At 48.2% G+C, this 26,497-nt stretch overlaps 1 protein-coding gene and 2 non-coding genes across 3 annotated transcripts in view; 1 reads left to right on the top strand and 2 right to left on the bottom strand.

Moving 5' to 3' along the window:
* CLCN4 (chloride voltage-gated channel 4) overlaps window positions 1-22,671 on the bottom strand; it is a 33,573-nt gene extending 10,902 nt beyond the window's left edge. The window contains exons 1-3 of the mRNA XM_032475145.1: window positions 22,617-22,671; window positions 22,293-22,364; window positions 20,868-21,130 (exon numbers count right to left, since the gene is read on the bottom strand). The gene's annotated coding sequence lies outside the window, so the exon portion shown is untranslated. The remainder of the gene's footprint in view (window positions 1-20,867; window positions 21,131-22,292; window positions 22,365-22,616) is intronic.
* TRNAT-CGU lies at window positions 80-153 on the bottom strand. Its single transcript has one exon. It is a non-coding gene; the product is annotated as a tRNA-Thr (tRNA).
* On the top strand, window positions 16,091-16,162 carry TRNAT-GGU. The gene has a single exon. It is a non-coding gene; the product is annotated as a tRNA-Thr (tRNA).
* Window positions 22,672-26,497: the final 3,826 nt, after the last annotated feature.

Below are 26,497 nucleotides of genomic sequence, written 5' to 3'. Positions count from 1 at the left end.
TCAAAGGACTCACTTTAGCATTTCTTATAAGGCACGTCTAGAGGTGACGAACGCCCTCAGCTTTTCCTGGGGAAGAGCGAGGCCCTACGGGGAGTCGAACCCAGGACCTCCTGTTTACGAGACAGGCACTTTAACCAGCTAAGCCATAGAGCCACCTCCTCAGCTTTTGTTTATCTGGGAGTCTTTATCTTTCTTTGGTTTTTTAAAGATGGCTTTGCCACATACAGTATTCTTGGTTAGCAGGGATTTTTTTCCCCCAGCACTTTGAGTATATCATCCCACTCCCTTCTGGCCTGCAAGGTTTCTGTGGAGAAATTCACTGACATCTTACGACACATCCCTTGTACAAGACGAGTTGATTTCTCTTGTTGCTCTCAAAATTCTCTCTTTACCTTTGACTTTTGACAGTTTGATTATAATGTTACTCAGTGTGGACTTCTTGGGTTCATCTTTTGTGGAATCTGCTGGGCTTCTTGAATCTGAATGCCCATTTCCCTCCCCAGATTTGGGAAGTTTTCTGTTGCTATTTCTTTAAATATGCTTTTTGCCCCTTTCTCTTCTTCTTCTGAGACTCCCAAAGGCATATATTTGTCCACTTGATGGAGTCCTGCAAGTCTCTTAGGCTTTCTTTATTCTTTTTCATTCTTTTTTTTTTTTTGTCCCTCTGACTGGATAATTTCCAAGTACTTGCCTCCAAGTTCACAGATTCTTTCATCTGCTTGATCAAGTCCATTATTGAACACCTCTAGTGAAGTTTTCTGTTCAATTATTGTATTCTTCTGCTCCAAAATGTCTTTCTTTTTTCTATATGCTATCTCTTTGTTAAAATGCTCATTTTGTTCATGGATTGCTTTCCTGAGCTTGTTGAGCATCTTTATGACAGTTTATTTTGAATTCTTCATCAGGTGAATCATATTCCTCTGTTCCTTTGGGTTGGTTTCTGTTTTGTTTCTATGGTTGGGTCATGTTTGTCTGTTTCTTCATATTCTTGGAACTTTTATGTTGGTATCTGTGCATCCGAAACAACAGTCACCTCTCCCGGTATTTACAAGCTAGTTTCATGGAGGGAAAGACCTTCATCAATCAGCTCAGCTAGAGAATCTGGAGGCCCCCCAATCCTTTTCTGTGGATGCATTTTCTCTGAACTTGTGCATGTAAAGTCCTAATTAAAGGCGTCTGCCAGGATCGTAATCTCTTGCTCCCTCTGGTGTCTGTCTGTGGCACTGCAAGTTCTCTGGCTCTATAGCAGCAAGCCACTCCACTCTCCTGGGTTCTCAGTGGCAACCAGGTAGCTCCCCATCAGCATCAAAATCAGGCCAAAGAGATATCAGTCCCTCAGGTAGCTCTCCAAAAAGCCAGAGAGCAGATGCAACTATGCTACTCCTCCTCCCTCTTGCTCCAAGTGAGGGATGAGGTAAAACAGGAGCCAGTCCCTCAGGCCGCCCTCAGAGAAGCCAGGCTGTGGGAGGCGCGCTTCGCCTCTTCCTTATGAGTGAGAAGTCTCAACTGGAGTGTCTTCTCCCAATCATGCAAATCCAGGCCACCACCACTGTCCTTTGTTCCCAGCTACCCTCAGGCCTCTAACCTCTGCTGGTTCCATCAGTGCTCTAAGTGGGGAGTAAGGCGAGCCCCGAGGTAGGGCTCTGAAAGGTACGGATGCTGAACGTTCTGTTCTCTTTCTCCCCAGCAGGAGAAATCGCAGGCAGACTCGTGCTGAGCTGTGCCGAGTTGTGCCGTCTCGGGGCAGGGCTGACCCTGGTGAAGTGAAATCACTCCTCTTCCCTGTTTCAAGGCAGCTGCTCCCGGCTTTGTGCTCACCTGGGGTACTGCAACTTCCTCACTGGAATCTCGAATTCTCATAAAGGTATTTTGGTGTGTATACCGTTCTTACTGGTGTTTGTGTGCGGGAACAATGGCTGGGACTTTCTACTGTACCATTTTGCTGATGTCACTGGGGCCCAAAGCATTATCAGAACTCCTAATTATGTTGTGGCAGAAATATCTTCCCCTCCACCGTGACCCTGTGCACTCACAGAGACTTATGATATATTTTAAAACAAACTGGAAGTATCAGATATCTGGCTCTTTAATATCATGCTTTTTCCCTCTGTATGTTGAACACTTATCCCAGGAGAGGCAGCGTGGCAGAGTGGTTAGAAACAGGCCCTGGAACAGCCCTGCCTTGGTTCAAATCTCAGCTCTGCCCCTTCTTAGCTGTGTGACCTTAGGCAGGTTGCTTCACGTTACCGTGCCTCCGTCTGTCCACCTGTAAAGTGGGGGTCTAACAGCATCTACCTCAGAGTGTCGTTACAGGATGAAAGAGTAAACACCCAGGACTGTTGGTGCTTCGTAAGTGACTGTAAAATAAAAATCCTGAAGTGTTTCATGAAAACCTGCATGTTCGCTCCTTCCCAAAGTTTATCTAATCGGTCCTCTGACATCTGTAGCGGACAGGAGGGACCTGACAGATTCCAGTTCGGTTCAGGGAGATTAAGCAAGTCAAAGTGAATTTTGGGGGACCCTCTGTGACTTCTCTTTACCAAGAACTCCTGAGGCCATTAAAACAGGAATCGATGGCAGGCATTTTCAACCTCTCTTCCTGAAAACGCCTCAAAGTCTTGACATTTATTAGAGACGACTTTCTTTCAAACGAAATACATCAATGCAAAGTGGAAAGGCCACTAAATGAGAAATCTGCGTGAATCCCGTCTGGCTGTGTGACCTCCGCTGACCCCCACTGACCTTCACTGCCCTCCTCTCAAACACCAGAGTCCTGGGATGGACCGTCTCCTGCCCCAAGCATGTGACACAGAGACTGAAATTTAGTACCACCCCCTCTCACCCTCTCAGGGACAAGCAAACATTTTTTAATTAATCAAAACGTTTTGTCTCTGCACAGATACTGGTTCAGCCGATGGAACTTTCCAGAAATTTCAGAGCTATCTTCACTGCCAGTTGTTTATATCAGTCATGACAGAGCAGAAAATCATTAAAATACATATATATTCTTTGCTGTCAACGAAACGAAAATGAGGTCATCTGTGTGAGAATCTCACACCCTCGAAAGCTATAGCGATACCTGCGAGCATTACTGCACTTAAGACTTAGAAATGGGGACTCAAAAGCATAACCCAGAAGAGATCGCTAAATGCACAGAAAAGGCAGGCTGCAGGCAAACAAGGAAAAGACACTGACAGTCCACGCTCCTCACCTCCATGGAAACGCACGCGCACCGTAGCTGCTACCAAGATTCTAATTTCTCTTCCATCAGACCAAAAGGAGACAGAAATCAGAGAAACGGGGACTGAGCTGGGCATAAGCACAGGGAAAGTCCCCAAAGCGAGTTATCTACAATCTCCCAGTTTGTCCTTTTGTTCGTAGACCTGCAGTTGCAGTAAACAGAAGTAGCATATCTAACACACCCATTTTAGCTACAGTCTGGAAACTGCTCTGAGCTACTTAGACGGCCTGTTCCTCGGGGCAGGTCTGGATTACCCAGTGGAAAAGTCACGCCCTCCTTCCCCTTGTCAACCTTCGAGCCACCTGTGCTTGGAAGAGCACCAAGAAAGAGCAGGTGGGGTGGCTGTCATCTTGGGACCTTTTCCTTCCGACTTGTAGAAGTGCACAGGGGGCCCGAGCAGCAATCTTTTTATTTTAAACATTTTTTTTTAGTTAGAATTCACATACCATAATATTCACCTTTTTAAAGTGGGATTTAATATATTCATAAGTCGTACAACCACCCTCACTACCCCATTTCAGAACATTTTCATCCTCCAAAATCAGCCGCACGCCCATGGTAGTCACTCCCCTGGACCAGGCCCGGCAACCACTCATCTACTTTCTGTCTCTATGGATTTGCCTCTTAGGGGTGTTTCATAGAAATGCGATCATACAACATGCAACCTTTCGTGTCTGGCTTCCTTCACTTATTATCAGGGATTCAAGGTGCATCCATGTCGTAGCATCAGTGCTTCACTCCTTTTTATGGCTGAGTCATATTCCATTGTGCGGACAGACCCCATTTTGTTCAACTATCATCAGCTGATGGACATTTGGGTTGTTTCCACCTTGGGGCTATTATGAATAATGCTGCTATGATCATTCATGTCCAAGTCTTCGTGTAGACATCTATTTTCAGTTCTCCTGGGGAGACACCTAGGAGTAGAATTACTGGGTCATATCTTTAACTCTATCTATAACCTTCTGAGGAGCTGCCAGACTGAAATCACTTTTCTTAAGTATGCTTTTTATTAAAATAAACATCTCTCCATAAAAAAGCAAAACTCCTAAGTGTACACCTCCATGAATTTGCACCAAGTGAACTCGTACCCATGTAGCCAGCACTCAGAACAGAACGTGACCAGCCCCCAGAAGCCTCCTCGTGGCCCCTTCCAGCCCTCACCACACCCCTCTGACTATCCTCACACCGCAGATTAATTTTGCCTGTTTTTGAACTTTATGTAAATGAAATCTTTCATTTCCAGCTTCTTTTGTTCTAGATTACGTTGTAAGATTTATCCATGTTGTTGAAGATAATTATTATTTGTTTATTCTCTATGCTTTATAACAGCAAATTTTTTCTATTAAGGGCCAGAGAGTCAACAGTGCTAGCTTTGCGGGCCACGTGGCCTCTGTCAGGACTACTCGACTCAGCCACCGCCACGGAGAAGCAGCCAGAGGCGATACACAAGTCAACGAGTGAGGCTGCTTCTCAGTACAACTCGGTTTATAGACACTGACATTTGAATCTCATGTAATCTTCACCTGCCACGAAGTATTCTTCTTTCAGTCTTTTTCAAGCATTAAAAAACATAAAAAGCATTCTTAGCTCATTCTTGGCTCGGGCGGCCAGCCTGATTTGGCGACCGTGGAAACAAACTGAACTGACCCATTCCACTGTGGGCGGACATCTGGATGGTTTCCCGCTTGGAGCCCTTACACGTGGCGCGCGGCCACCACTCTCCACACCCACGGCTAAGACGTTGCCGTTGGAGCCCTTCCACCCGCTCCCCTTCTCCGCCCAGCAGTGACCGGGTCCCGTTAAGAGCCTGACCATTTTTATGCCAGTATTCCTCTCCCAAGCCAGCCCGCATCATCTTATTTGCCTACTTGCTTTATGACCTAATTCTCAGATGACTTGGGCAGACGGAACAGAAAGTCATAACTCTGATGAAAAGAGCAACAGTCTCCAATCAGTGAGAGAGGCTGGTCGCCACGGGGGGAAGTACCAGCGTGGGCGCTGTAGCAACTGCTACTAGTATCTCCTCCCGGCCTCCCAGCAAGCTGGCCTTGCCACCTTGCTCCTTCCTGTCCCCTCACAGTAACTTAACTGTCATTTAGGGGTTAGCAAAGGTTTCCTGCAAAGGGCCCGATGAGGGAGAGTTTCAACTTTGCGGGCCATAGAGGCTCTGTCGCAATTGCTCCTCTTGGCTACTGAAGCAGAAACAGGCAGGGAGCTGGGGGCTGGGGGCTGGGGGCTGGGGGCTGAGGGCTGGCGGCCCTGCTTTACACAAGCATTCATGAGGCATCTGCTACCTGCCAGGCCCCTGTCAGAAGTTCCAGAGGTACCAGTACGCCGACAAGCCTCTCCTACCAACAGAAGCAGGACCCACCAATAAGGTACAAAGAAAGCACCGCAACCCACTGGTGATGTACAAAGATAAAGAGGCACAGCCGCCCCCACAGGACCCCGGACATGCAGGATCTCACTAGCAACGCTCCAACCAGGAAGCTGTGGGGAAATAAAAGGTAATTCTAAACACACACACCCCCCGAGGTTTCTATGATATCCTACAATCAGAAAGGTTTCTCCAACTAATTAGCAAGCCTAATGCTTCAAGATTCCAGATGCGCCTGACTCGTGAGTAAAATACGGTCATAGCATAGCTCTTACAAAGTGGCCAAGGCCATCAGGTCACCCGTATTCACAAGACACCGTGAAAAGTGGTAGGACACAAGGAGGAGACGCTCTGGGAACACTGAGTTCCAAGCCAGACCTTAGAAGCTAAAAATACATAAGCAAAAAAGCTTCATGTCTTACAGATTTCCCAGAAATTCCAACGACCAATCACAAGCAGTCCTGACCAAGTCCCTTTTCTTGCGTGGATTACACAAGGCACTAAACTCAGGGCTGATGTCTGCTGGCCGCTCCTCTGAAGGCCAGCTGGGCGCCCCTGGGCTCAGAGGGGGTGTCATTGCACCACAGGGCCACTAGAGGGTGCTCTGTGAGCAGTCCTGCTGCCTAGGGCACCTGAAGTCCCCTGGGTGGGAACTGTCTCCTCTTTTTTCCATCAGCTCCAACTTGTAACTCTCACCTCCACCCAGAGAGAAGGCAGGGCAACTCCCCCATCCTACCCTGCCTCACCTGCTGTCCTTCCCTTGGCCTCCTTTAGCCCTAACTCCTTCCTTGTGTCACAGGAATCTCGTATCTCCGCAGCCCATGGCTCAGGCTCTCTGCCCTGAGCCACAGGCAATGGCCAGTCCCAACATTCCTGCCACACCCCAAGGAAGTCAGAAAGCCTTGACCTTGGTCTTTTCACCCACAATTGTAATACTGCCACATGACCACGTGCATGTGCACTGCCTTGAACAAATGGCTCTGTTGTCCACACCTAATTTCTAGAATAATTATTGTATCCAATGCGGACAGCGTCCTGCCCGTATCGCTCAAAACCTTCCAGTAAGCTCCAACTGATTTCCAACTGTATCTGTGCCTGAGGTCACTGTTTCAGGACCCAGGAAGGTGGCTCTGCTGGTGTGGCATGCCTGAAGTGCATTATTTGGAGCAGGTATTAATCGATGACTCTCAGGAACTGATATATAAATATCCCCACTCTCCTGCCCCTAGAATGGGATCACTTCAAGGCGTGGGTTTTGTACATGTGTAGAAAAGACTTTGCCGCTGCAGGCCAGAGACCACTCTCCTTAGGAAGGCCTGCTGTCGGCCCTTGGCTGGCATCTGGGGACTTGGATACCAGGAGGGTTCACACCGTTCCCAGAACTGGTAAGAATGGCTCATGGTGCCTAAACTGGTTGTCCAAATACTGGGAGTCTGGAATTTTGACATGAGCTGGACAGAGGGTGCCCACAGGACCAACCTCCAATAAAAATCGAGGCACTGAGACTAACAGGCTTCCCGGGTAGACAGTACTTCACCCACGTTGTCTCAACTCATATCAGAAAATTAAGTGCATCCTGTGTAACTCCCCAGGAAGGGGACTCTGGAAGCTGGAGCCTAGTTTCCTCCAGACTTTGCCCCATGTACCTTTTCCTGTTGCTGATTTTACTTTATATCCTTTCATTATAATAAGTCATAGCTGTGAAGACAGCTATACGCTGAGTCCCCTGAGTCCCTCAAGTGAGCCCGGAGGTGATTCAGGGGACCTGTGACACAGCAAGCCCCATTTCCTAGAGTTTCCAATCTTGGAGTTAAGCTCCAGCTATCCACGGGGGGAGCTGCATAAACTGCCCCGCTTCTAACGGGTGCCTTCCTTTCCTGGTCACCCTGCTCCCCCAGGAGTCCCTGCAGTGTCCCCAAAATGCCTTGCACTGGAAGCCTCGTCTCAGGGTCCACTTCTGAGAGAACCCAAACAAAGGCAGTATTGCATTCCATTTTCCATTTCTTCGACCAGTGATGCCTTTGCCTGTGCAAACCCATGAGTGATTTTTTTAATATCAGTATTTTTGTTTTTTCGTTTTATTTTTTCAAATTTATTTTAGGTTTTTTTTTGGGGGGGTTGGTAATTAGGTTTATTTATTTATTTTTTTTAGAGGAGGTACTGGGGAATGAACCCAGGACCTCGTGCATGCTAAGCACGTGCTCTAGCACTCTGAGCTATACCCTCCACCCCATGAGTGATTTTGATGGCCCTGGACAAATGGGCAAAATCTTCATGCCCTGAGGCTAAGTGGAGTTATTAGGAAGGATGCCAAAGCAGGATCCTTCAAAGAAACAAAATGGGGAAGTTGTACTAATGGGCAAAGCAAAGCTTGCCATCCATGTAAGAACTCAGGACAACTCCCTGAGAGGCTTTACTGATGGTAACAGATGACCCGACAAAAACGCCCAAGCTGTGCTGAGACCCCTGGCAATTCCAGGACGGCCTGAGCACCCCTCCCTGTTGTGTTTTAATTACTACTATTTTGAATATCAATCTTATTCATAAACTGCAATAATTCCTTCCAAGCTCGCTTCCTCCTATATTTGACTCCAAGCTCCCTCTCTATGGTCTGGGCCTTTGAGGAAGTGTTTGCTGGGCCTGCCATACAGCGACAACAGCCACTAACCCTAAAGAGCTTAACCCACCGCACACACTAGCTCTCCTCTACAGAAGGCGTTACCCACACTATTTTGATCGAGAGAGAGAAAACTAACTCAGCTCAATGCTTTGGACATCACTGCACAGACACACTCAAAAACATGTGCAAGAAAGACAGCGTATCTGTGCATACACACAGGACACAGAAAACATGTAAACCACATTGGCGTCACGAGACGTGAAAACGACAGGTTGCGACACATTTCCTTGATGCATCGCCTTTCACACCCACCACGGTCCGCAGTTTTATCCTTTGGAGCAACGCAAGTTTGAAAGGCATGACTCGCTTTCCCCTGCTAGGTTTGGGCGGTTTCTTTAACTGCCCAATTCATCTTGATTTTTCCCTTATTACTTTTCACCCGGCCGCCACCCAACCACAGACATTTGACCCAGAATCGCCGGGGCCCGAGGAAGTGGACTTTGGACCTGTCACAGAGGTAAAAGTGCCACAAGCTGGCAGTTCCCTGAGCAGCCCGATGAGCCGACCCCTTCGTCAGCATTTCTTACCCAGACAGAGGAGGTGAAAAACAAATTGGTTTAAAATCCCCTTGCAGCCCTCTCAAGAAATTCATCTGAAATAGAATTCGATTCTCAGCCCAGAATTTTTACCATAGGAAATTCCGCTCTACACAGAGTTAAACTATTATAAATCAACTATACTTCAATCAAAATTAATTAATTATTTTAAATAATAAAATAAAAAATAAAGAAATAAACTATGAGACCACAGTCCCACTGTTACAAGTTGCTCAACACACCCCAAGCACCCAAATAAAGAAATAAATAGAATGAAATCACACCAAGGCGCATCATAGTCAGAACTGTTAAACTTGGTGAAAAGGAGGATATCTTAAAAGCAGCAAGAGAAGAAAGACACGAATGTCCAGAGAAAACGAGGCAACCAGACACCACGACCAGGACGAACAACGTACCACTAGATACGCTGCCAAGGATGAAGTTCACGGACTCAAAGTCACGAGAAAGCCAGACACAGGATTACACGAGTCCATCAAGAAGTCCATCAAAGTTCCAAACGGGCAAGCCAAACGTGTGGACTTACTCAGGGCAGCAGTTACCCTTGGGCTGGGGAGGGACCAGTAAGGACCTGGGCGTGGCTTCTGGCAGCTGGTCACCTTCCGTTTCTTGAGCTGGGCACTGGTTACTCAGGTGCAATCACTTTGTGAAAATGAATCAAGCTGTACACTTACACCTGACGCAGTTTTCTGCACATGTATTTCAACAAAAGGTTTGCTAAGGGCAATTCGAGAGAACCATCAGGGAAAATGAAATCTCACTGCCTCACTATATGAAAGTTTAAATTTTTAGTCAGCATGCTGCAACACTTCTCTGAAGTGCCTGGGAAATACTCTCTTTCTCTTTTAAAATACCTATCGTATCATCGCTTAGGAAAATGATTTCCTGCTGAAATAATTCAGGTCAAAAGTCTGAACCCTCTGACCCTCTGACTGCAAAGGCACTGGGGTTGGCAGGCCCACCGTGACATGGGCTCCAAGCTGCAGCAAGGCAGAGCACGTTTCACTGGTGCAGAGAGGAAAGGGGAGACGCCCCCCCTAGAAAATTACATCCCACGGTTGCGATGCTGGGTGCTCGGAGTGACAGCCAGACATCCAAACCCCATTGGCCGTTTGGGGGCTACTGTAATGAAGTCTCCAAGCTATGAAGATGGACATGGAAGTAGACATTTTCCTGAAATATATGCAGTTGTCAAATTATTTAAAATTAATACACTGAAAGCCATCATCAATACGCCCTAACTTCTAATCAGTAAACTGAACCTTGCACGGAGCACCTCTCCTCCCCAGGGGTGTGTCTAGCCAATGCTATATAACAAATTACCTCGGAACTTAGCGGCTTAAAACAATAAACATATGATCTTCCAGTTTCTATGGGTCAGGAATTGTGGAGCAGCCTAGCTGGGTTTTTTTGGCTCGAGGTCTCTCAGGAGGTTGTGGTCAAGCTGTCAGCCGGGGCTGCGGGCGTCTTAAGGCTGGACGAGGCCAGGAGCACCACCTCCAAGGCGGCTCCCACACGCGGCCTGCAAGTGGGCGATGGCTGTTGGAGCGAGGCCTTGGTCCCATCCATCCTGCACCTCCACAGGACTGCTTATGCGTCCTCCGGACGTGGCAGTTGGCTTCCTCTAGAACAGGTGATGCAGAGGAGCCAGGGGAAGAAGCAGTGTCGTGACCCAGTCTTGGAAGTCACACGCCGTCCCTTCCAGCGCATCCTGCTGGCAGGACAGTCAGCCCTGAGTGGCTCCGCGTGGGAGGGGCTTGCACGTGGGTGTGCATCCAGGAGGGAGAGTCATCCCAGCCCCCACTAGTCAAAGCTTCTCCCCTCACCTCTCCATCTTACCTGAAACCCCACCAACTTCCAATTCATGTCAGATAATGGAGTCTCACTTTTTTAAATGCAGACAGCTTTAGGACGGTGAGGGGCCCTGCTTTGTTCGCCCCTTCTAGCCAACCCTCCAGCCCAACCCCCCCCAAGTGGCACTGACAGTGAGAGGAGCCCCCTGGTAGCCACGTGGCCAGGTACCAAGGGCCACAGGACCATGGGAGTCCCCAAGAGAAGCAAGCTCTGAGCCATGAGACGTGCAGAAAGGGACGTGAGAATGCCTCTGTCAATTTCAAAATGTGCCTGGAGCCGGCAGAGCAGGGGCGCGCCCCTTCCACCTTCCCCTGCTCCTTCCTCCTCGGCTCCCACCCAGCACCCTGCACTCCCCCCGCCCCTTCTGCTCCCACGGGTTCCTCCATGGCTTGGTTCCTTGGCCCCAGGGCTGTGCAGCTCTCTGTCCCCTTTTGGAACACAGCCTGCATCTTGGGAAGGGGATGAGGCCAGCTGCACATGGCCTTGGGTGACACAATGGACTCAGTGTTCTCACATCCCCACCCCACAGGGCAGGAGAGAAGGAGGGGGCCGCAAGGTCTCTGTGTTCCCGGAGCCAAGGGCCAAGGACTGAGAACACCCCCAGAAGGCTCCTTCTCACAACAGTAATAACTAACAGTAACAACTTCGCTGGGTTCGCGTTCTGAGCACCTCACAGGGATTCAGTCTTCAGGGCTCTTGACGCTCTGAACTAAATACTGTCACCCTCGGGCTCACATTACAAACAAGCAAACTGAGGCAGAGGAGAGGCTACGTTTCGAGCCCAAGCCTCACAGACAGCGAGTGAGGAGCCAGACTCCAGCCCGGGCCCCGAGGGCCCTTCTCTTGGCGGGTGAGAGGATCGAACAGGCCTCGTTCCTCTCAGGACCCAAGAGCTACCTGCTTCCACGGAGAGGGCGCTGCTCACCAAGCTTCTCCTCAGCTGTGCAGAAAGAGCTTACAGAAAGGCCTGCGGGGTTCCACTCCTGTGACAGGGAAGGACAAATCCGACTCCATGTTGGATGTGTTCCTTGAGCTCTAACCCTGTGCTCTGCTCCCTGTGCTGAGTCACGCTGGCTCTGCACGTTTTGTAGAAGAATGTTGCCTCGAGCCTGAAATCTACAGGAGAGCCCAGTCTCAAGGCTCTGACCTTTGAACTTTTCCGTTCACACAGAGCTAAAAAGTTGCAGAACAGAGAATAACCTGTGTCTTGTTGGAGGTTGACAGGAACATCATGACCTGACCCACAGGGTCAGCTGCAAGAACAAAGGATTCCGACACCAAGAAGTTTGCACCAACCAACCACACCCCCTCCCCTTTTTAGTATGAAAGCCTGAATTCTGACTTGGGGAAGACGGTTCTCCAGGACATCAGTCCTTCATCTTCTGGGTCTGCCGGCTTTCCAAATAAAGTCATTATTCCTTGCCCCAACCCCTCATCTCCCGATTTATTGGCCCGTTGTGCGGCGAGCAGAATGAGTTTGGACTCGGTAGCACTCAGACCTTCGGGCTGGGTGAAGGCTCGCCTGCCCCAGAAAACACCGCTGTCTTATTTCGTTGCGGCTGCCCGAACAAAGCCCCACAGGCCAGAGGGCTCATGTGGGAGAAACTTCCTGTCTCCCAGGTCTGGAGGCCAGAAGTCTGAGACCAAGGTGACAGCAGGGTTGGTTCCTTAGGGGCTGGGAGGCCCTATCTCCAGATAAGGTCGCTTTCTGAGGCACCAGAGGTTAGGACTTGAATACATGCATTTTTGAGAGACACAATTTCAGCCCAAAATAGCGGCTGAAGACGATGCTGGTGAGAAGTGCCACTCCGTGTCACTCCCTCTCCTGGGACCTCTCCAGACCATTTTCCTCCACAACAATCTATTTCCTGCTTATGTGGGCCACTCCCCTCACGGATGAAAACAAAGCCACAGACACAACTAGCACCTGTGTGAAGGTTAAATGCGGGGAGTCCTCCAGTGCAGCCTTGAGATGTTCTGCCCGGGGTCCTCAGAGCAAGGCCGTGGCGGGGACATGGCCACGGGGTGGCTTAACTATATTCTAGCGTGGTTATCAAAGTGAAGGCTGAAATGTCCATCAATTCATATGTTTTGGGCAAAGGGGGTGCTAGTGGAAGGCACAACTGAGCTAAGAGGAAAAATGACATGTCTGTCATTGTTGTGGTGGCCCCCGTCCTGCTAACCCAACCAGTGCCTTCACGGGTTCCAGTGGACGGGAAAAAATAATCACATTGAGCCATCTCGACCCAGAAGGGAAGCTAAGATCCCAGAAGCGGGTAAGTTCCATCCGCCCCTAGAGACGCGGTACAAAATGCTGGGCGAGCACCAGGGAAGCAGCGTCAGCCTCGAGAAATGAGTCAGCAGGTCCCCAGCCACCAGGGCCAGGAGCAGACTTCTCAAGGGGACCACAAAGAATGCGACGTCTGTGAGCAATGCTCCCTCCAGCCAGACCCCAGACCCACCAGGAGCTGCTGGTGGGAGTGGGGCCGGCAGCATCCTCGGAGGTGGGGGTGGGGGGCGAAGTCGAGGGCCTGGCCCAGCCCTGCAGGGCTCTCTGCGTGCAGGGCTCCAGGAGGTGGTGCGGTCACCTCAACAGGGAAGGCTCTGGTCTCCAACTCACATCAGTTCAACCCACAGCCAGCTCCCTGCTCCGGGCATCCGCACAAGGACTCCCGGGAGAGCAAGCGAGCACCTCCGGAGCAAACCACAGGAAGGAAGGAAATGTGGCAGAGGGATGGTGGCAGTGGACCATGGGTGACCCAGGCTGCCCAGCATGGGGGCCAAGGGGTGGGGAGCCCTCCAGGCAGAGAACAGCCAGGTCACAGTGACAGTGACGAGGGGCGGGCTCAAGGGGCCACAAGAAAGCTCAGGGGACTTCATCCACAACAGGAGGCGGACAGGGAGCCTTTTTAGTGCCAGCTGTGGAACACATATGCCATTGCCTTTGCTGTCCCAGCGAACCACTGCCCATCACGAGTGACACTGTCCTGACACAGGTGCGAGAGGTGATATAGGCGGCTGCCACCTCAAAGCACTGTAATCACACGATCACAATCTGACCTGACCGCCCGTCCTCCTTTGCTAGCCAAGGCACAACATTGCTGCTCAATTAATTAGAGGCACAGTCCTCTAAGTTACAGCTCACTTGGCCACAAATGTCACTGCTCACCTGGCCACTGTCCCGGTCTCCTCGCCAGCGACTCTACTTTCTCTCACCCACGTTCTGTCCCCCTGACAGCAGCGGGAGCTATCCTTTCAAACACAAGTCCCAACAGGTCACTCTCCCACCCAAAGACACCCCACGGCTTGCCATCAAACTTAGAATCGCCCAGGGTTGGTGTCACTTCTGCCAAGTCCCCGTGTGGTCCGCCCTGGCAACCCCCCAGAGCTCCTCTCCCACCACACACTCTCCAGCACATGCCAAATTCCTTGCTATTCATCAGATGCACCTGGCCCTGCCTGGCCTCAGGGCCTTTGCACCCAGGGCCTCAGGGCCTTTGCACAGGCTGTTCCCTCAGCCCTGAGCCCTCCTCTCCCTCGATAATCACATGGCTCCCCCTCTATCCCTGTTCATGTGTGAGCCCTCAGGAAGGCCTCCAAGACTGCCCAGTCTAACCAGCACTCTGAATCCACCGCAGCCCACCCTTTGCCTCTAGCCATATTTAACTCTACAGCACAATCCATCAAATACCATGGAATGTCAGTTCCACCAAGGCACAAACCTTGTCCATTTGGTTCTACAGTACACCCCACTGCCTAGACTGGTATGTCTCAACCGGGGGTAATTCTGCCCACCAGGGAACATCTGCCAATGTCTGGAGTTCAGCTGTCACAACTGGGGGGCGGGGCATCAAGTGGGTGGGGACCAGGGATGCTGCTAAACATGCCACAACGCACAGGACGCCCCACCACAGAGAATCATCCAGCCCAAATGTCCACAGTGTCCAGGTTGAGAAACCCTGGCCTATGCACATTGCAGGGACCCAAAAAATATTGGCTGAACAAAGAAGTAAATGAAGGAGTCAGTGAATGAATGAATATTGAGGCTCATGTCTCAGGGCAATGCCTTTGCAGTTCTTGGGATATTGGGGATCTTTTTTCAGGGTCCTAATAGCTCACTTAATTTTTCATTCAACTAATATTTAATGAGCACCTACTATGCTGTGTGCTCTGTGCTGTGTTTACAGTGGTGAACAAGGCACACACAAGTCCTGCCCTCACAGAGCCTACAGTGGAAAAAAGAACATTCTGTGCAAGGAATCTGAGGACCTGGGTCGTTCCCCAACTCTGTCACTATCAGTCATGTGACCCTGGGCAAGTCACCTGACTTCTCTGGACATCTCTTCGTCATAGGTAAAATATAAGGGTTTCTCTGATTTTGAAGCTAGTTTCCAACATCTAAATTCTAGGCATTAAATTAATCCCAGAGGTCTTTTCCTCTTTGGCATTTTTACATTAGTATAATACCATGAGCACTGATCACAAAAGCTTGAGTCATCCACATGTCCATCAGGAGGGGACTGGTGAAGTAAATTTCCAGACTGTCCCCACTGGAACACACTGTGAGCGAGTTGGTGTAAAACAGCCTCTAAACAACAGTAGGAAGAGAAACGAAGTATATCTCGTGCCTCCATTCTTTCTCTAAAAGTACTTTCACAGAAAAACAGAATGAATGCGTTACTGCTACGTGAAACAACACGGATGAATCTGCTGATCATGCCTAGCGGAAGAAGCCAGTGTAAAAGTGTGCAGATCATAGGACTCCATGTATATGATGTTCAAGAACAGGCAAAAGTAAACTGTGCCAACAGAAATCAGTACGGTGTTGCCTCTGCCAGAGGATTTGGCTAAAGGAGGACAAGACGGGGCCCTCCAGGAGCACCGAGAATGTTCTCTCTTCATTTGTCAAAACCCACTGAACTGATACTAACTACTATATATAAAATAAACAACAAGTTTCTACTGTACAGCACAGGGAACTATATTCAGTATCTTGTAATAACCTTTAATGAAAAAGAATATGAAAATGAATATCTGTATGTACGTGCATGACTGGGACATCGTGCTGTACACCAGACATTGACACATTGCAGCTTCAATTTAAAAAAATATGAGAAGGAATATATGTATGTACATGTGTGACTAAAACATGATGCTGTACACCAGAAATTGATACAACATTGTAAACTGACTATACTTCCATTAAAAAAGAAAAAAAAAGGAAAAACCCAACTGAATTAAGATCCATGCATTTCACTCCATGTAAATTACATACCAATAAAGAAAAAAGAAAAAAGAAAGGGCTCTATACAATCTATAGTTGGGGTATTTGCACAGACACTTCTGAAACAATATATATGAACGTTACCAGTGGGGAAGGGGAGGGAATAGCTCAGTGGTAGAGTGTGTGCTTGGTATGCATGAGGTTCTGGGTTCAATCCCCAGTACCTCCACCAATAAAAAAAATTTTAAATAAAGAAAGAAAAAAAAAAAAAGAAAGTTACCAGTGATGGCCTTTGGAAGGGGGGGTCAGGGGACAATGGAAATGGGACAAAGACTTCGTTTTCTTTGCATAACCTTGATCCTGCTTGAAATTCTCACATCATGCATATATTACTATTTCAAAGAATAACAAGTCATTCAAAAAATACTTATCACGCTCGTAAAGGAAACCCACCCCTGCCCTTAGAAAGGAAAACGTATCTCCGGCCATCCCCTGAAAATATGGTCAAGCAAGGGTTTGATAGTAAGGCCTTTCCCATAGCCAACAAGATAGTCTGCTGACGAGGGAGAGTGTCTTCAACCCCTCATCCTCATCGGCGGAGGGAGCACAGATGAGCCGTCGCCGCCACCTAACCCTCTGGGTCTGGTTCGGGAGGGCGGAGGGACGCAGGGCACGTGGCTAAGCTGGGACCCTCCGGCCAGCAGGTCACAGCTTAGGCCGCAGGTCCGTGCGATCAGGGTAAAAATGCTCCCCCTGGGCTGCACCCCCAGATCTCCTCAATCACAATCCCCCACATGCCCGAGTCTACATATCTTTTCTATCTTCTTTTTAACTTTTAATTGTGCACCTTTTCAAATACACAGAACATTACAGGGAAGAGTCTGATGAACCCCAAAGTCAACAAGTGTTCCTATCTGACTTTATGTGCCTCCTCGCACTCTCCGTTTATCTGAATTAGTTAAAAGTAAATTACTGTGGTTTTCAAAGTGTGGTCTGGAGACACCCTGGGGCCCCCAAGACCCTTTAAGGGGGTCCATGCTGTCAAAAATATTCTTATAATAACCTTAAGTTGTTATTTGTCTTTTTCCATTCTCATTCTCTCATCAGGATACAGTGGAATTTTCCAGAGGCCACATGACATGTGATACTGCAACAAATTGAATGCAGAAGCAGGTTTGAGAATTTATCTGTCTTCTACTCAGCTACACATTAAAGAGATTCCCTAAAAATGTTCAAAAAAAAAAAAACTAACTAAAAGTAACTTATTGCAGGGGTTGGGGTGAGACATTGCTCAGTGGTAGAGCACGTGCTTAGTGTGCATGAGGTCCTGGGTTCAATACCCTGTACCTCCATTAAAAAAAAAAATTGACTTAAAAAAAATTTTTTTAATTTAAAAATAAAACTAACTTTAAGTTATTGCCATCATGACACTTCATCCCTAAATACCTCAGCATGCATCACCAAAAAAATAAGACTCTACTACACACACACACATGTGTTAGTTACCTACTGCTGTGTAACAAATTACCCCAAAACATGGCAGCAGGAAACAAACACATCTCATCTCACCGTTTCTGTGTCAGGAATCAGGAGACTGGCTGAGCTGGGTGCCTACCACACCACAAGACTATTGCATCTAGTAAAATTTACAGTATTCTCCCTGTATCATCTAATAGGCATTCACATAAAAATAAACTAGATGTCCCCAATGCCTATTATAGATGTTTGTTCAGGCCAGGATCCAATCAAGGGCTACAAGTTATATTTGGTTACTGTCATGGACCAAACGTGTCCCCCTAGAATTCATCTGTTGAAATCCTAATCCCCAATGTGATGATGTTAGGAGGTGGGGCCTTTGGGAGGTGATGAGGTCATGAAGGTGGAGCCCTCACGATGGGATTCCTGCCCTTACAAGAAGAGGCCAGAGAGCCAGCTCACCCTCTTCCCGCCAAGTGAGGATACAGGGAGAAGGCAGCTGTCTGCAACCCAGAAGCCAACCACTCTGGCACCCTGATCGCAGACTTCCCTCCTCCAGAAGCATGAGAAACAAATGTCTGATGTTAAGAAGGCACCAAGTCCGTGGTCCTCTCTCTGTCACAGCAGCACGGCTGCCTAGGAGAGCTATTCTGTCTCACTGACCTCATCTGATGGAGAATCCCCCTCCTTGTGAAGTTTCTTTCATGATATTGATACTGATGGCGCAGAGACAGCGCCAGATGGCCCGCCAAGGGTGCCAAGCCATTCTGAGGCGCACGAGAGTGAGGCCTGCTCTAGGGTGGGGACGAGCTGTCTCACCGTCTGTGAGGGCCACATGTAAAGACAATGGTGGGGAAGTGGGCGAAGGAGGCAGCTTGGTTGGGCCTTGGCTTCTGCTCAGTGGCTTTTTCTCACCAAAGGCCAAACCTCCCCCAATTTTTAGTCGCCTGGAAGAGGCAGAAAGAGAGAGAGCTGATGGCAAGGGAACGGCAGGAGGGGAACACTGAAGTCCCAGGCTGTGGGGAGACGAGGATCATTTTTCTGGTCAGTCTAAGCTCCCACCCCACATATACACACACTAAGCATGGCCCACACTTTACAAAGCTGCGGCCATCACTGCCTCTTGTCTCTCAGGAGTTTCCCAGCTTGCCGACCTCCTTACATCCATCTGATCCCCCCAAAGCCAAGGAAGCAGGACCAGCAAGTACCAGAGCCCCATTTTATAGATTCAGCAACAGCTCCAAGAGGCAAATTGATGCAGCCAAAGCCGCCCTCCAAAGTGTTCGAGCCAGACCTTCAGGGGCCAGTCCTGTACTAAAGCTTAAAGCACGTGACGGCCACCACCTGCCAGGTCCAGGCCGGGGCTCTGCGGGCAGCTGGTGCCAGCCTCATCCAGGCCACAGGTCACCACCATCTCCCCGCCACAACGGGTGCCAGCACCCCGAGGTCTCATTCCCTCCTCACAAGCCCCTGACATGGACCCTGCTAGTCCCACTTTCACAGGTAAGGAAAGGGAGTCTGGGCTGCTAGGTCTCCCCCAGGTCCGCACGCTGGTCTCCTGCTGGCATTTCTTCCTCTTTCCCCGACACTCTCCTTTCTGCCCAGCTAGCTGCCAGCTACAACTGGCACCCAAACAGGCCTCCCCTTTTTGACAGAAGCTATTTCTGGAAGCCCACAGCATAAAAAGCCTGCACATTGTGTTTCCCAGTATATACAACATCATGAAAGGGAATCTGATCTCTAACCAAGGGCTCGGTGTCAAACAAATCATAGGAAAATGATTTTTAGGATCCCAGAGCCAGAAGAGCATTTAGAGATCGTCCAAATCGGTGGTTCTCAACCAGCGGCAAGGGGCCCCACGAAGGGACACTTGGCAGTGTCTGGAGACATCGTGGATTGTCATAACTGGCAGTGAGGGGTGCTGCCAACATTCATGGGCAGAGACCACGGATGCAGTTAAACATCTTACAGTGCACAGGACAGCCCCGCCACAGATTGATCCAGCCCCAAATGCCAATAGTGCCAAGGTTGAGAAACCCTGATTCAAACGCCATGATTGCTTTGAGGAAAAGAAAACTGAGGCCCAAAGACACAAAGTGACTTGTCCCAGGTTACACAGTCCCAAAGCCAGAAGCAGAACCAGGTCTCCACTACGTCAGTCTTTATCACCTGCTCTACTGTCTGTGGTTGGGCTAGGGGAGAAGAGAGGGTGCGGACCCGAGGATCTTAACTCTTACAGCCAACCTGAACCCAACCTGAAGAAAACTGCAGTAAACGAATTACTGAATTACTGCAGCAACCCATCAGGGTGTCCAGACTCTGAAAGAAATGCCTTCTTTAATTATCAACTAAAATAACACTGCTTTATGGGTCCTTCAACAGTTGCTGATGTGTCGAATTATTTACGGCACGAGTTCCAATACAATTTACTGACACTACCGCTTCCAGAGGGGTCCTGTTTTACAGGAAAGAATGCCACATTCTCCTCCTAAGGGTGTCCACACATCCTGGCCACGGGTTGTGGGCGAACCAGAGAAGGAAGTGTAAACACAGGTCGGAACTCTCAAAAGAGTCCATTAAAATCCCAGCCCCTGCCCTGCTAAAACTGAAAAGTCACCTGACCCCCCCCCTCCTCCATCTGCCGCTGAGTCAGCAAGCCCCTTCTTTCCGCAAGTGAATTAGCCAGCAAGGGAATGAAGGAGACACTGGGAATGCATAGGTTTTGCTGTTCATCTCCACCTCCATCCCTTTCTCAAGACCATTTTGTTCTTAAGAGATGTAGCTGATTGGTGCTGTCTTACATGTGCATGTTATCTTTGGAGGCTTTATTTTATTACATGTATTGTATTGCATACTTTTATTTTTAAATCCACCTAAAACACCCGGAGGGGGAGAAAAAACACATTTCTGACATAGCCCCGTTAAATGCTGGAACCTTGCAAAAATATGCAAAACAATTTTGACTGCACATCTAGCTCTTATTTTGCAAACCAAGAAGTTTTCCATTTCATTTCAAGCAAAGCAGCCTTTGCTTTGAAAGAAATCAGGCTAAATACTGAGGACAAACCCCTGTAAGGAGAATTAGTAAATGTGTCCGTATTTAAGGACAATGACAGTTGGTAAACAGTTAATAGTTACCTGACAAGCCCCTCTCTCTCCTTATAATGCATGTATTGTGATCATTCCGGATTTTTTTTCCCACCTGTGCAGGAAGCCCAGGTCTTCCTGTCTGGCCCCTGCCCACTTTCCCGGGATGGGCATGCCAAGACCCAAGTCACGGGTAAGCCCTTAACAGCCGTGCTCCTCACCCCGCCTCGGCCGCCCCCCCCCCCCCGCCCCGGCCCCCTGCCGCCTGGAGCATGTGGCGGCCACAGCAGCCAGAGACCTCACTTTTGCTTCCTGGGGCGCCGACGGGCTGCAGGCCGGCGGGCAGGAGCTCCGCCTGCAGAGTCCCTTACCTGCAGTGCCGCATGGCGCAGCCCGGCCGCCCACCTGCACAGCATCCTAGAGCATCCTTTCTTCAGCGCGACGGCTGCGAGCGCGGTGACGTCACCGGGAGGCGGGCCCCACGCCGCCACGTGACGCCCTCGGGGTGAGGAGGGGGGTGGTGGGAAGACCCTGGAAGTCCCTGGAGGTGAGGAGCCAGTGGTCGGAAGCCCGGCTCTGGCCGCTTCTCAGGGAGGTTTATTTGATGTGGGTAGCTTCCCTCGCCTTTCACCAACTGTGTGAAACAAACAGCACACGAAGGAAAGACCCAAATGACTCCAGGCTCCACGCAGGCAGGTAATAGGATTTCAAACGAGCTGGCAATAAGGGGATTAGTAATGAAAGGAAACAATTTAGTGGGTTTTTTAAAATCTTTATCAAATGCAATGGAGAAATAAATAAATATATTTTGTGCAAATCAAAAATATAGAGTGCGTATACATACTTTGCGTAGAAGGTCAGTGTTTCAAATTGTGCATCAAATACGATATCAATCAAATACGTTCATTTGAAGCCTATTCACTGTGGAATTGTATACTAATTGCACTGATGGATAATGCTTTAATTACTCTCAATAGCTACATTCCAATATTAACGTGTGTTTGCCAAAGAAAAAAATAGTGACACCACATATTGATACTACTTATTAAACATTTGATTATTTAAAATAAAGTGCTGTTGCATGAGCATAGTTGTTCTGTTTTCTTAAATCTTCTGGCAAAGAATTTGATCTCTCAGACATGAAAGTTAATTCACAATAACTCATTATTTCACATTTTCTAATTTTTATCATATTCTGTGAAGTGAGTCATTTTACTATTACAGAAAACATGTACAATGTCAACATTTCTCATTCACAACTGAAACACCCTTCCTTGGAAAGCCTTAGAAAATTCCAACTGTGATCATTTCATAAATTTGAAATGGCGTATTTCAAACTTAATCAATGAACATACCAACTTTCTTGCCAAACTACATAAACGTTTCTGAAATGTGAAAGGGCAAAAGCAGGAACTGTTTTTATTTGTATTCCATTTTCATATAGATTAGTTGACTTCGTTTGAGTTTAAATTACAATTTTAACATTCCTTTTGCTCCCGCCCCTGAAAGAGATGTGAAATAGATTGTTTCACAAGCAGGCCAGGGTTACTGACTTGCTATTTATTCCGGCAGCTTTCATGTCCTTCTATATTTAACCCGGGCCCTTTCACCACCATTCCCCCCAGATTAACCAAATTTCTGTTCAGAAGGTCAGTCTCTAATTTGGGGATAAATAACGGCCCTTGCCTCTCATAGCGATCGGTTATTTTCAACTCGATTTTAAAAATCAACAAAGTGGCCGTGTGATATGCAAGGTCCCTGCTCTCATTTATTTTTCTGAGTGATAAGCAACTTACCTTTTGCTTTCAGGTTCCTGAGATATAAAATTAAAATGCTACCGAAATCCCCTGCTCCAGTGGGTTGAGAGGCTGATAGAGACAGAAGTGGACAAGTTCATTTTCCTACCAGAGGCAAATGTCGATTTCAGCCTCAGGCGCCCAGGGCGGGCCCCACCCCCAACCCCGCTACTCCCCCACCCCCGCCCCCGCCCCCGCCCCCGCCCCACCCAAGTGCCAGGCTGGGAGCATCACGTGCTCCGCCCAGCCACTCAGCCCTGCCCAGCCGGCTGGGTCAGCTGTGGGATCTGGAGGCTGGCCCTGCCAATCTCGTTCGCCTCCTACCGTCGGTGCCTTCGTGTCCAGAGAAAACTCGGCGTCCCTGACACAGGGCTCGCTGCCCGCTGGGGCTGGGCTGCGCGGGCTACAGTGGTGGGAGTTCCAGGAATCAGTGGGAGGTGGGGAGGCAGGTGGTCTATAAAATGCCCTCCGGAGGTCTGCAGTGTCTTGCCCTGTGTTCTGGCTTGGCGGAAATGGCTTCGCGGAAGTGACTAAAGTAAAGGCACCTGACTCGTAATGGGGCGATTTTTTTGCCGGTAGGTTAGTTTCACCTCCTCTTCTCCAGGTGACTGTTCAAGTATTAACAACGGTAAGGAAACCGGCAATTCTGAAAAGGCCTAGAACTGGGGGGTCGCAGTTTTCAAGAGAATGAGATCCCTTGCAACATCCTCCACCCCCGCCTATAAAATTGTCATTTTGGCAAAGACTTAAAAAAAAAAGAAAAACAGATACCACCCATAAGAATGTAAATTGAGCAATCTTCCTGGTGGGCTGTTTAGCAATTCCTATGAAAATCCTTACGAATATGCGCAGGTTGAAAAATACTGTGGGCTGGACAGCTATTGGAATCCTTTGCTCTGGGAACTAGCCCCAGGGGGAAAAAAGGAAGGGAATGGAAAAAATCATGAAAGGAAAAACTGCGGCACTATTATTTATGACCTCAAAGCACCAGAAGCAAGTTAAAGTTTGCAAAAACAGAGGATGGGTGGAATTATAAAACATCGGTACAATGGAAGGGTGAAAATTGATACGGTGGCCGACGCTTTTTGACATGTAAAGACATTTACAGTGTATTAGATGAAAAAAGTAAGTAAGTGCCAAAGCATCATGTGCTGAATGATCCAATTAAGGTATGTAGGTGCCACCCCACAATATGCCACTCAGCATATTGATGATTTTGAATTAAAGTTACTTAAGAAACAGCCTGTAGAAGAAGGAGGCTTTGGCCTTCCTTGGTCCCCCCAAAAGCATGTGAAGGTACCCTCCCTGGACCAGATGGATAAAAGACATCCTTTTAGCCAGAGACAGGGAATTCACCGCCTGGAAGGCTGTATAAACAAAACTTGTTACTTCACTGATTTGCTAGCCCAAGCCCAAACCCCTTATTTCACCAATTCCTCACAGATTTATTCTTTCCTTGTCGAGAAGGTATAAAAGCTGCCTGCTTTGGTGACTTTCTGGCATCTCATAATTCTAGGGATGTCCGTACTGTAGGAAATTAAAATTACTTCTCTCTTGTTTATCCATTTTATGTCAATTTAATTATTAAACCAGTCAAAAGACCCAAAAGGGAAGAAGGGGAAATGTTTGCCACCCCTACAGTTAATCTATTTATTATGCAGACACCTTTCCACATGAACATAGTAAACAATTAGGAAGCAAATTCACTGAAGTATCAAACTTGGGATTTCACTCATTAGCAGGGTTAAGGGTGTTTCTCATTTTCTTTTTAGTTTAGCTACCTTTTCTAATTTATCTATGATGAACATATATTGCTTTTGTAACAAGAAATAGTTATTGCTTGTTTTTTTAAAAAGCACCATAGTAGTAGACACGATCATGGAATATATACTTTTAAACGCAGATTTCATTACTTGAAGTTTCTCAAATCTTAACCGCAGAGCCCCGGGAGAACATTTCCTCGTCATTCTAGGTCGTTCTATTCATAAAGATCTTCAGGAAAGAAGTAGCCCAGAACTGGTGTTACTGTTTACCGTTAACTTGTGTTAATGTTCATCTCAATTTGTCTTCCATTTAAATTCACTTCTTATTCTGCTCTGTGTGAAGACAGAAAGCCGTTAACCATCCTTCCCGAAAATAGTCCTTGAATACTTACGACCTTTGAGCTTTAATGTCTCCATACTGGCACCTTCTCCTTTCTTCACAAATTTCTACTATTTTCCCCTCCTATCTGCTGCTGGTAAGTTTGGCAATGTCTGGGGACATTTTTTGGCTGCCACAACTCAGGGAGGGGGTGCTCCTGGCATCTGGTGGGTGGAGACCAGGAACGCTGCTCACCGGCCTGCAGTGCACAGCGCAGCCTCGCAACAGAGAATGTTCCAGCCAATAACATCACTGGTGCCAAAGCAGAGAAACCCTGCTTTAGCTTTACTTACAAAGTATAATTTGATGCCGCAAAACATTCCATTTCTAAGCCATTTTTAAAAGTTCACCATTGTATAAGACGCTGGAAGCTCTGCTTCATTATAATCCCTTCAATGTGGTACCGCTGGCAGGTGGGAAGTATAACTTGTATATTCGTAGTTTCAGAATTGATGCACAGGAAACTGCAAAGCGTGGTTCTCTCTGGGGAGGGGACGCCATGGGCAGGGACAAAAAAACTGGAAACACATTACATGGTAAAAAAAAAAAAATTCAAGCCCCCTTATACCCATGCTGCAAATGTCCGGTGTATGGGCACCGCCCTCTGCAGTGGCATTTGGTTCCGGCAGCAGCCTTCTGGCAAGGGGAGGGCAAGTATGCTCGGCCCCATTTCACAGACAGCCCTGACATCAGTCTCCCACTCCCTGGGGCTGGAGTCCTCTGTCGGGTGCCCCGGCTTCCCACCCTGGCACCGCCCTAGCTCCCTGGGACCCTCCACATAGCACTGTCCAGGGTGCACCAAATCATTTGTTCCCATTCACCCCCGAGCTCCTGGATTTACCCATCTCTGAAAGCCCAGTGTCAGAACCGTCTCTGAGGTCCGGTGTTACACCAGAACCAACACTGTCTCCAAATGGTCTCATGCACCATCTTCAAGTATTACATGACCATGTGACACTATTACTGTCTGTGCTATGTCCCAAGTTTCTGCAAGCCTCGATGTTCCCTTCTGCAAAGTGGGGAGCAGTAGTGGTAATAATAGTATCCGCCACCTAGGAACGTTGTAAGGCTTCAGGGAGGGATTCAGAAAGAGCCAGCAGTGCCTTGCAGAGCCTTACTGGAGCCTGAGACACAAGGAAAAATGGGTCCCCCTTTATATGCTTATCAAAATATCCTTCCATATTTTGAGCCAAGTGGAAAAAGTTAATAAAGACTCACAATCACACACAAAAGTATACAGAAAGCCCCACGTGGCCCAATTTATTTGCATACCATTGTCAACCCACAAAAACCCGCCCATGGGGACCAGCAGGGCATGTAACCCCCGGCCAGCTGGAAATGACTACTCCTCTCACACAGTAATGCAGGGTCGTCAAAGAAACAATAACCTGTTTTTATTGCAAAATGTGACATTTGGCTCATTGTGAATTTTTGCATTAATTTTGATTTTAATAAATAATATATTATCTTGATGAGTGATTTTTTTTGGTGCTCACTTAAATCTTGTACCCAAAGCAGGGACCTTCCTCACCTCCTCCAAATTCCAACCCTGAGTATCTGGTAAATGGTACTATAAGCTGTGTGTCTGATAAAACCTGGAGGTGAGGACCCTCATTCATCTGTCCTGAGTTCACGCACATCCAGACACATGGTCCAAATGAGTATGCTTTCCCCCACACCTAGTGTGGAGCGGTACGTGTGACCAACCCATAAAAGTTTTGGGGAATCAGTGAACGAGGTAGACTATTAGAAGATGCCATGCCGCCTTCCCCAGGCACTCTGAGCCATGGTCCTCACGATGAACATCAGAAAGCTGCAAACATGGACGACTTTCCCCTGTTTGTTTGTTGTGACAACAGCTTTGAAAGCCCTCTGCAGTTTCCCGGGGAGTTGTCAAGGACATTGTCTTTCTAAGAAGCCTGAGAGAAGATCCTGTGTAGCACTAAGAGAATCCTTGCTTCCCCTGGAAAACTGTTTTCCTGTCTGATAAGCGTCTCCTTTTTCTCTTTGGATGCCAGGAAACTCAGATTGTGCCAAGGCAGTTCAGTAGGCCAATCTCCTCA

This window comes from Camelus ferus, chromosome X, assembly GCF_009834535.1.
Source record: "Camelus ferus isolate YT-003-E chromosome X, BCGSAC_Cfer_1.0, whole genome shotgun sequence".
Taxonomy (NCBI): domain Eukaryota; kingdom Metazoa; phylum Chordata; class Mammalia; order Artiodactyla; family Camelidae; genus Camelus; species Camelus ferus.
The sequence above is the reverse complement of the archived record's forward strand: the minus strand, read 5'-3'. Positions and strand labels throughout refer to the sequence as shown.